The sequence below is a fragment of the Lutra lutra genome, chromosome 12 (genome assembly GCF_902655055.1).
Source record: "Lutra lutra chromosome 12, mLutLut1.2, whole genome shotgun sequence".
Taxonomy (NCBI): domain Eukaryota; kingdom Metazoa; phylum Chordata; class Mammalia; order Carnivora; family Mustelidae; genus Lutra; species Lutra lutra.
Genome location: NC_062289.1, coordinates 71,508,940 through 71,518,211, shown reverse-complemented (window position 1 = coordinate 71,518,211; position 9,272 = coordinate 71,508,940).

Genomic DNA, 9,272 nt, shown 5'->3' with positions numbered 1-9,272 from the left:
CAGATTGCTATTGGCAGTTTTACTGGGCCTCACATTCTTTCTCTGGCAGTTTTTTGCATTGGTAGAATCAAAGGAGTTTTCTGGCCTTAAACTGTTCTTTTGTCTCTCCCACTCCCAGAGTTCTATAAAACTGGCCTGCATCTTCACTTTGATCCAAGTGCCTAGACCTCTACTTACCTATTCTTCCTCCTAGTTCACTAACCCTAACATATGAGGTTAGGGACTTCCAGCAGTCTTTGTCATTAATTACTGTATATGCAGTACCTAGGCTGGCATGTAGTAGATGCTTAATAAACAGTTGTTGATGACCGAATGGATGTATTCCCTTTGGCTTTCCACTCACCTGAATGTCACAATCAGTTGTTTTAACAGTGCACTTGGTTCTGTGTATCTTAAATGAGGAGAAAATTACCTGAACCTCTTGAGAAGTAGCTTTTGTCCTTGACCCCTTTTGTCTCACTGAAGAATCCGGATTTTCCTGGCTCCCCCTGCTGGTCTCTCCTGGGTAGTTGCATACAGGTGCCTCTGGTGGCAAAGGATTGGAGCCAGAGCCAGGTTCTGCCAAGGGAAAATAGAACATTGTTGTGGAGTGCCCTAGCCAGTCCAGGCAGGTCTGAGGAGGAAGAGAACAGCTTGTTGAAAACAGTTCAGGGAAGTGCAGCTTTCTGTATAAGGGGCAGGGACGGTAACCCAAAGCCAGCTAAAGTCAGAAGAGCGGGGTTGGGGCCTGTAGCACCTGAAGACAGGAGTACCATGATCACGTGTACCCATAAATGAGCTGGTCATTATGTGGGGATCAGCCTCTATGTTAAAGAGAATAGAGACATGCTCCTTCTCCCCTTAAGACAAAGCTCCCTGAGGTCAGACATAGTTATCACGCAAGTTGAATGGCTACTGAGTTTTCTTCTGGCCTCCTGTGAAAGTTGAACCAAGTGGGGTGGCAAATGTAGATGGGAGCGTCCCTAGAGTTCATGGTCTTATGTGACCTCCATCTCCCAACTCTTAAGACCAGTAACATCTCTGTGGATCTCCGGGTGTATGCTCTGCTGGGTCCTCCTCCCTCCACCCTCTGTAAATACAATAAATGCCCCACACCTACCCACTTCTTAAGTCACATTTCTCGGTTATTTACGTGTATTTGTCTTTACCACAGTGCAACTTCCCAGAAAGTGGGCTGTGGCAGAATGCATCCTGCCAGACTCCAGCCAGTTATAGACATCAGGAAGAGCATCAGAGATGGTCAGACACTATGGGCGAATCCCCTCCTCTTCTCTCCAACCCAAAACTCCAAGTGCCAGGATAATTACCACTTAAAGTTGAACATAGAAATGGGCTTTGTTACCCTTCAGGACCTAGAAGGAAGCATGTGATTTTCCCCAATACACAAAGAAGGGAACCCAATCCAGAAGAACCCAAGGGAATGAAAATTGCCACCGGACTTGGGCAGGTTTATCTATGAAATGGTCATTATAAAGAAATGCTTCGAAGGAATTCATTTCTTTATTTGGTATTAGGGATATAACACTGGTCAAAGTCCTGCATTTTAGTGGGAGAAAGCAGACCATAAGCAGATAAATATGTAACATGTCAGGGGTACTAACTGCTAAGAAAGGGGAAAAGGCAGAAAAGAGGGATAGGGCAAGAGTGTGTTGTTCTAAATTTGGTGATCAGGGAAAACAACTCTGTTGAGGTGAGGGAGCAAGCCCTGTGATCATCTGGAGAAGGACTATTCATGCCAGAGGAACGAGGGAGTACAAAGGATCATGCTTGGCTTGTGGGAGGAACATCGAGAAGATGGAGCAGCTGGGGCTAATTGAGTGAAGGAGAGAGTGGTAGGAGCATGGTCAGAGAGGAGACTAGTGCCCAGATCATAGACCTTGTACACCTTGGCAAGGGCTTTGGGTTTTACTTTGAGTGAGATGGAAAGCCACTGAAGGGTTTGGAAGCAAAAGTAATCTGAACCAACTTAGGTTTGACAAGGCTTACTCTGGCTGCACTGTGGAGCTGATCACAGGGAAGCAAGGGTAGAGAAGGAAGACCAATTAGAGGACAGTTGCCCGAGAGAGGTGAGATGGCTTGGACGGGTAGTAGCAGAAGTGGGAAGAAGCTATTGACTTGTAGTTTTGGTTTTAAAAGTCAGCACGGTCAGCTGAGGGATTGGATGTGAGTGGGGTGTGAGAGAAGGAGAGGGCCACAGCTACTCGCAAAGGTTTGGCCTGCATCACTGGAAGGATGGAGTTGCTCTTTAACTGAGACGGGGAAGACTGGATGAAGAGCTGGGAGGGGTTGGGGAGGGTGATATTCACCAGTTCTGTTTCTACCTATTAAGTGAAATACCTATTTGATCTCTAAGTGGAGGTATCCATTTCAAATAATAGTAGACATTCCGAATAATAGGCTCCTCAAAGTAATAATAATAGAGAATATTGTTTACGTAGTTTCAGCTTTACATGTTGAACTTTACATATTCAACTTTGCAGTTGATAGTGCTCCCACATATATTATTTTATTCCGTTTCCACACCACCCACATAACAGCATCTGTTTTCTTTCTATTTTACAGGTAAGGAAGGTGAGATTCAGAAAGTTCTGCACAAGAGAGCCAGTGTTTTGATGGTGCCAGACAGAGGAAGATGGAAACCAGCAGCCAGTTAGCCTTGAAGAGCAGCGGCCAACCATGAGAGAGACCATGGCTTCCCCATGGCTGTCAGATAGGAAGACCTGGGCCTCCCTAGCCCTTTCCCCAGTCCTCCCACGGAGAGGAACCAGCAGGGAAGTCGAGGACAGCCTGTGTTCCTCCACCCTTGCCTCAAACCACCAGAGCCACGGCCACGTCTGGGGAGGCTGTGGGGAGGCGGTGGGGCAGGAGCTTTGAAGGGGAACTTGAGACGGACATTTCAAAAATGAGTATTTTTATTGTGTAAACATTTAAAATTAATCTTAAACACCAGAAGGAGACTGACTATTCTAATTCCTGGAAGTAGCGTCCATCATTAAAGCCTACCCAGTGAGAAAAGGGCGGGTGACATTCTGTCACTGAGGGCAGCTATTGAAAAAGATCCAAAACCTTCAGGTTTATACCGGAGAAGATGCTGGAATAAACCAGTAGCAACTGCATTTCTTTCCAGTCTTTTCCCATATATCTTTTTAACATTGTTCACATCTTACCACATAGGTAATTTTGTTTTTCCATAACCTGCTGTTATCGCATCACTACTTTTGACACAAACATTTCCCCCCATGGTACTAAACATTTTTTGTAATAATCATTTTCAAATGACTGTTTATTAACCAGCCATTTAGGCTGCTTCCACAGTTTATATACACCGTTGTACATTAAGCTGGTGAAGCTTACTTTGTTAGGTATCTCCCCAAAAGTAGAAGTACCATTTTAAGAGATATAAACATTTTTAGGCTCTTGATAAATTCTAATGATTTGCCAGAAAAGTTTTGCTGTTGGTATAGAAAAGTAAGAGTGAGCCTTCTGATTCTAAATCTCAGGCTGTTTCAATTTTTTCTGAGCTGGATTTATGAACTTTGGTTTTCTTCTTGTGAAATGGAGACAAGTACATGTGTCATGGTCAGAAGCCTCAAAACTATGTCGTCAATAAATAGCAGTAGTTCTTGTTATAATGAAAGGAGATTTGCAGAATTCCCCTAGGAAATTGTCTTTGTTCAGTCACCCACACTGGCCCCCACACTGGAGCAGTCTGCCTTGACAAGCTCTTCTTCCCAATCTGACGGCTGGCTGACTTTCCCCAGCAGCTCCTTCCCAGTCTGAAATAGCCCTTTTCTCCCTCAACGGCATGAGGGGATTTGTCACTTTGATTATCAGCTGGTATCTGGACTTCAGATACTTCTGGGCTGGTATCTGCCCGTGCCCTTCCTTTTCTGAGCCCCCTTGCTCCTCCACCCGTCCTCCATCTTCAAGTCCCAAGGCTATGGCAGGGTCGTGCTCTAACAGCGTCTTCTCAGACCTGGCTGGAACATCATCCTTCTCCAAATCTGGAGAGGAGGGAGAACCCTCACCTCTCATGTTATATTGTCTCTAGTGGTACCGACGTCTGTTTATGGGTACATCCCATGTCCTGTACTACTCTGTATGCTTAAGCTCCTTAAGAACAGGAATTCAGTCTTTCTTTGAACACAGACAGATTATCTGTCGGATGAATCAGTGGTTGCTCAGTACCAAGCATTGTTCTAGGTATTGGAGATACAGAAATGAATTATGTTTGCATGAATCCCATTTTCAAAAAAGCCTGGTCTCATATGGGGAGATAGAGTCATAAAAACGTGACGCCAGAGTAGAAATATGTGCAGAACGGGGAGATGGCACAGAGGGAAACATAGTGATGGAGCTCTGGGCTCTACAGTCTGAGCAGGTCAGGATTCCAGTCGGCTCTGCCAGCTTCACAGCTAAGTGACATTGGTAGTTACTTGGTATCTCTGGGCCTCAGTGAGAACAAAACAGTAGCTACCCCTCAGGGCGGTTGATATACATAAGGCCTCTGGCTCATCGCGTGGGACATAGTAGTGAGGATAATAATTGAAAACTCTCGGGGCGCCTGGGTGGCTCAGTGGGTTAAGCCGCTGCCTTCGACTCGGGTCATGGTCTCAGAGTCCTGGGATCGAGCCCCGCTTCGGGCTCTCTGCTCAGCAGGGAGCCTGCTTCCTCCTCTCTCTCTGCCTGCCTCTCTGCCTGCTTGTGATCTCTCTGTCGAATAAATAAATAAAATCTTTTAAAAAAAAAATAAAATAATTGAAAACTCTCTTTCTTCTGGAGGAAGCAGAGAAAGCTGTACAGACCAAGGGGGCTATGTGAACTGAGCTTCTGAATAAAAATTCCTCAGGCACACAAGAGATAAGGACTTTATAGGCAGAGGAAACCACGTGAATGAGCATTTCTTTCCAAAAAGAAAAAAAAAAATGAACACAGGCCCTGCCACTTGCGGAGCTTGAGCTCCTTACCACGGGCGCCAAAGCATTCTGCAGTCTCAGGGCACAGATTTTGACTCAGAAAAGGAGAAAGTCAGAAGAGAATGCCCTTGAAGGAGGAAGGGAGATGTCAATAATCACACAGTTTCCTCTTCAGCGCTGCCACGGGCTTTGACCTCTGCCTGGTGTGGACTGCCCATGGGGTAGGGCACAGGATTTAGGGAGGGCAGCAGATTTTCCCCGAAGCAAAAATAAGTTGTTTTCCTGTTGTACCCATCCACAGTGATACAAAGAAGCTTTATTCAGAGGCACCTACCTCCACACTGCCCTGTCCTCAAAGGAAACATGTTTTGTTAGGACAGATTTCTTCTCTTAGATAAATATTTGGCATTTCCCGTCACAGCAGTTTAGCAAGAGATGCAGATCCAGACACTTACTGCTCTGCCCTCCTCCTCTCGAGCCCCAGTGAGAGCGGCTTCGCAGGGTCTAAAGGCAGCCTACACTCCAGGAGAGGTCCAGAGGAGGGTCAGAGGAGGCCGTGAGTAGGGGAAAGGAGTGTGCAAGGACTAGAATTCTGGAGGCTCTGCTGCCAGGCACTCAGTGGTCAGGCACCATTGTGTAAATTGGAGGAAATCCCACCAGCCTGCTTTTTCCAAGGCCCAGAATGGATTTTAGAGATGCTAGTAATAACTTCAGGCAAGTTTTTGGTAACTGCAAGGTGAGTGCTGACTACTGTCATTCAAACATAAGAGGGGGCATGACATGGAATTTCCTCCTGCAAGGGGCACTCAGGAGAACTGTGAATTTTGAATTCCAAGCTAGCAGCCTGGGGCTTCTTCATCTTCAGTCTTTTGGAGTCCAGACCTTTCAGAAAAGCCAGGAAGCAGAGACAAATAAGCCCCAAGGAAGAACTGGGGCAGGCAATAACACGGCTCTCTACAACTCCTTCCTCTTGCCTGCTCCCTGCCTACCTTCCTCCCTTGATCCTCCTGTTCTCCTTCTACCCCCTGGAGACATAATTGAAAACAAAGGGACCAGAAAACAGGGTAGGTGACCTGGGCAGGCCGTTCTTGTTCTGAGCACATTAGGCCCTTCTTTGCGTGGGCTCTGGAGTTCTTGGAATGACCTTGGTTGGGGATGTGGCATTGTACTCTGAGGGGATCGATGGATTGATCGGCAGACCAAGAAATCACAAGCCCTGGGTGTCAGAGCAGCTTAATTCACACGAACCATGAGCCCATGGTAGGCTGGGACCCCAGTCTGGGTAAAATCAAACATTTGCAATCCAGGGAGGGCGGAGAAATGGCCCTGGGCAGTAGTCAGTAACTAACTGTGGACGGGGAGCCAAGTCAGGCCTGCCAACCTGTTTCTGTACAGCCTGTAACCTATGAATGGTTTTTACATTTTTTTAAAAAGATTTTATTCATTTATTTGACACACAGAGATCACAAGTAGGCAGAGAGGCAGGCAGAGAGAGTGAGGGGGAAGCAGGCTCCCACTGAGCAGAGAGCCCGATTCGGAGCTCGATCCCAGGACCCTGAGATCATGACCTGAGCGAAGGCAATGACTTTAACCCACTGAGCCACCCAGGCGCCCCAGTTTTTACATTTTTTTAATGGTTGGGGGGAAATCAAAAGAAGAATATTCTGTAACATGTAAAAATTACATGAAATTCAAATTTCAGCGTCCATCAGTGAAGTTTATGTCCATCCATCTACCTATTGTCTGTGCTGGACTGCTCTCACACCAAGGGGCGGACGTCAGTAGCTTTGACAGAGACCATAGGGCCCACAAAGCTGAAAATGTTTACCCTCTGGCTATTTACAGAAAAAGTTTGCTGATGTTCATTCTTAAGAAGGTGTAGTTTGATGACGGAGATAGTACAGGTCAACTAAAAGGGAGCTTTTTGAGTGTTTCCTAACGCGCTCACAGGTATCAGTCCATGTAATCCTCACAGCGGCCATGTGAATGGGGAACTGTTATCCTTGTTTTCCACACCAGGAAAAGGAGACGTACCTGTCAAAGGTCACCCAGTTGGAAAGTGGTGGCACTGGGATCTGCACCCAGCTGGCTGTCCCTGGAGACTACCATGAACCAGGGCACAGTGGTGACGACCCAGGAGAGCAGCGCCAACAAAGGCTGTGAAAAGGGTTAGATTCAGACGCCCAGAGCTGCAGAGGAAGAGCCTTCCAGGCAGAGGGTGTTCCGTGGGTAAAGGCCCGGCCCTGGGAATGAATGGTGTGTGCTGAGAACGGAAGGCGCTGAGTGGGAGCTCCCAGGGCCGCTGGGGTCAAGCCATGGCACTCTTGCGTGCAGGGCAGGAATGACAGACTCTGGGCCTAAGTTCAGGTCCTCAATGTACCACTTAAAGCTATGTGTTTTGGGTGAGTTTCTTAACTGCAAAAATAGTGTCTACCTCTGTGGGCAGTTGTACAGACAGACTGAATTAATATATGTGAAGTATTCAGAAGGGTACCTGGCACTTGGTAAACACGACATATGTTGTTATTAAGGTTATTATTGTCAGAAACTGGATGTGACTTGAAGGTTGGCATAAGTAAAGGCCTGATACGGGAAAAATGAAAGCGCAAGTGGGGACATGTGCTTTGGGCATACCAAGCAGGGAAAGTGTGATTGGAGGCAGGGAAATACAGAGGAGCAAGTTGCTGTGGAGAGTCAGTTTTAGGGGGTCCCCCAAGGCTCTAGTGGGAGAATGGTAGAGAGCAGGAACGGGGGGGCCGGGCAAGGGACCAAAGTTCATTCTCACTCGTGGGGAGCCTGGCTTTGTGCCCAGCACCTGCTATACGTTATTAATCCTCACTACAACCCTTCCAAGGCAATCCTCCATCATCCCCACTTTACAGACAAAGAAGCCAAGCCTTGGAGAACTGCTGGAATTTAAAAGTATCTCAAAGTATATCCTGGGACTGGCCACAGCCCCAGACCTGCCAGGCCCCCAGTCCCAGCCACTTCTGCCCGTCAGTGGTCAGATTTCTCAGTAGCCCGTGCACCAGGGTTCCTTGGTGCCATGGGGCTTCCTTAATCTCTGCCAGGGGCAGAGATGGGTGATCATTGCTGAAGGGAAGTGGGACCAGTGCCCAGTCTTTGCCCAGGCTATCAGATAGTGGCTGGATGGGTTCCTGGTGTCACAGCTCTGCCCGGAGCAAGTGATCTGGAGTGGGGTGCAAGTTACCTCAGAGGGTCACCTAAGCATGAAGAGAGCTTACCCACAAAGCATCTCTGGGCACTCCTTCTGGCACGGGCCTGACTTTCTCCACGGCTTTCTTCTGCTGCACTGTGCAAACCCTTGACCTGAGGGCCTGGCCAGGTAAGGGCTTGCTCTGTGCCCAACATAGTAGTGGGTATTTACCTGTGTGTAAAGGCACTGTCACGGGAGCTTGGGAATAAAGATTCTGGATTCAGAGGGGACCTGAATTTGTATATGGGCTCCAACACTCACTATGCGACCATGGGGCAGAGGTGGGAGGGCTGCCTCTACTTCTCTGAGCCTGTTTGCTGATCTACAGGAGGGGAATGGTAATGGAACCAACTTAACAGGTTGTGCTGAGAATAAGGCACAGAAAATGTTAGCTCACAATGATCTCCCTTACTCTTCATGCCTATAGTACTGATGAGGAAACTGAGGCTCAGAGATCTGCCCAGGTTTGACGGCAGATGGTAGAGCCAGACAGCCTAAGCTCAAGCTCTTTACCCTTGACCATGGCAAAGTCATTCCATCTTTACGCACCCATGTTCTGCACAGCGTTCTTCCATGTGGCCTGATGGGTACAGGTATACAGAGGAGACAGAGGTTGGGGAGCAGGCAGGGGACTACTTCTTGCTGCTCGGGCCTCCAGGTGAGTAGTGCTTTTTAAGAAGCATCCTGCTTGCTTTGTAGTTCCCCTCCTGCCATGCACAGATACTGCTACCTAACTGTGGTCCCTGCCCGAACATGACATGATCAGGGGTTAGGAGGGGGGCAGGACTGATAATGTTTCAGTTCAAGGCCAAGTTCTCTGCTCTAATGCTTGACGGGTGCTACCCCTAGCTGGCAGACCTTGTGGTAGTCACAAGGCCACATTCACAGGGCCTCAGCATTTTAGGGTCACCCTTTCCTCTAATACTACTACCAAGTGACCTGAGCCTCCATCCCACACACTACATAGAACCCAGCAACTTACCCAAGATTTCATGTAGATGGCTTACAGGTTGTTATTTTTTTTTTTTTAAATCCAGCTCAGAGTCTTTGCCTTAAACCAGAGCAATGTAATTAATAATATAAATGTGGGTCTAAATCATTTTATGCCGTTTATCCTTCCTGGTCTATATCGAGTTTTC